Genomic DNA, 2,225 nt, shown 5'->3' with positions numbered 1-2,225 from the left:
CTGCTTTGTTGAAAGATGGAGAGGAAAAAGGTGACTACTCCCCGCTGAAAATATGTCGCTAAGCCCCTGGGGTGTCTCACTTTATCTTTGCAGATTACACTCTATTATACTTTAAGGCAGAAGAGGAGCAGGCTCAAAAATATTCATGATGTGCTAAACACATATGAGAGAGATACAGGACAAAGCATAAACCCAGCAAAGTGTACTGCGTTGTTTGGGTCCTCTTGTGCGATGGATGAACACGATAAGGTACGGGCTGTCCTCAACATCGCTACAGTAACTTTTGAGAAAAAATGCCTTGGGCTCCCAACGCCTAAAGCTCGTATGTCACAAGGGAAGTTTCAGAATTTGTAGTCTCGTTTGCTGAAGCGGATCATTGCTTGGGGGATACTCTCTCACTAGCATGGAAGGAGACCATGATTAAAGCTATTGCTCAAGCCATTCCAACTTATATTATGGGGGTCTTCAAGTTACCCATGTCTGTTTGTGATGATCTGAACGGAATGGTTCGAAACTTCTGGTGGGGCTCGGCGGAAGGCAAGAGGAAAAAACACTGGTTGGCATAGCCAAAAATTCTATCCCACAAAACAAAGAGAGGCTTGGGGTTCAGAGATTTCCGACTCTTCAACCAGGCTCTCCCTGCTAAACAGGCGTGGCGCATGTTAATTAAGCCTAACAGTTTGTGTGTGCAAGTACTAAAGGCTCGGTACCATCCAATCGTTTCATGAGCTAACTTAAGAGTGTTTGGTTCTTTAGTTAAACGCTCAATCTCCCTCTTAGAATTGCCATTCGTTTCATCTGACTATCATGATTACTAGCGACTTCATTATAGCGCACATCACTAGATTTATCAACAAGCAAGTCATCATCACCTAGCAAATCATCCTCATCGCTATTAAAGTCAAGTTACTCGGAGTGTGATACCTTGGGGCTTTAGCCATGAAGCATCTTCCAATTCCTTCATTTGGTGAATCAAATAGGTCATAGGAGTTGGAGGATACGAGAGCAAGTCCGGCAACACCTTCATCTTGACTATAGTCAGAGTTGCAGTGATAACTTCTCTCGGAATGGTTGTTGGAGTCGGGGCCGGAAGCCGATTCACCAACATGAGCTCGATGTCTTATTCTATAGTGGCTCTTGGTTGAATTGTCTTTCCTTTCTGAATCCTCACTTCCCCGAGAAGGTCTTCGTTCACAACGATCATCTCTACTCCTTCTCTCTCTACGAGGTGATTCATCTCTTCTACTCTTTCTTCTAGGCGTTTTGTCTCTTTTCTTGTGAGGTGTCGTACACTCATCGAAGTAGTGTCTGAGTCTTCCATAATTATAGCGATTACGGTCATGACTTGATGATCTTTGCTCATAGTGTCTTGAGTTTGAGCTTCTATCTTTGCTTCTATTAGAACTTGTTGAAGTTCTTCACCATTATGCTTATCTCTTCATTGGATACTAGCTTGTTGATGTTGCGGGAGGATCGCTTGAGGCTTTGTAAGCACCACTTGACTTGTTGTGGAGCTCCTCTTTGTCCGTGAGTGACATCTCATGAGCAACAATCCTCCAATGACTTTCGTGGGCTTTGAGATCTTTGTAGTTGGGAATCATTTGGATCAATGTGCACACAGTATCATATTTTTCATCCAAGGCTCTACGGATCTTCTTGGTGATGAACTTGTCGGTCATCTCTTCACTTCCTAAGCCGGCAATCTCATTTGTGATGAGAGCAAGCCTAGACTACATTTTCGGTGACTCCTTCACCATCCTTCATCTTGAACTTGTCAATTTGACTTTGAAGCACATCCAACTTGGATTCCTTGACGGACTCGGTACCTTCGTGCATATCAACCAAAGTATCCCAAATTTCCTTTGCATTCTCGAGGCAGCTAATCTTTTGGAACTCCTCGGGGCACAAACCATTTAAGAGAATGTCACATGCTTTAGCATTGTATTGCAACATCTTCAATTCTTCCGCGGTTGCTTCACAATCTGGTTCTTTTCCATCCTCAAAGAATTCATCTTGCAAGCCAACATGAACAACAACCCAAACGGCGGGGTTATGACCAAGAGCATGCATTTTCATCTTATGCTTCCAACTAGCAAAGTTTGTACCATCGAAATATGGACCCCTACAGTGATAACTACCCTAGGTTGTGAAACTAATGCAATGGAGACCAAAGCTCTGATACCACTTGTAGGATCGAAAGTGTTTCTAGAGGGGGGTGATTATAC

Source organism: Aegilops tauschii, chromosome 3 (assembly GCF_002575655.3).
Source record: "Aegilops tauschii subsp. strangulata cultivar AL8/78 chromosome 3, Aet v6.0, whole genome shotgun sequence".
NCBI lineage: Eukaryota > Viridiplantae > Streptophyta > Magnoliopsida > Poales > Poaceae > Aegilops > Aegilops tauschii.
Note: the sequence above shows the minus strand (reverse complement) of the source record.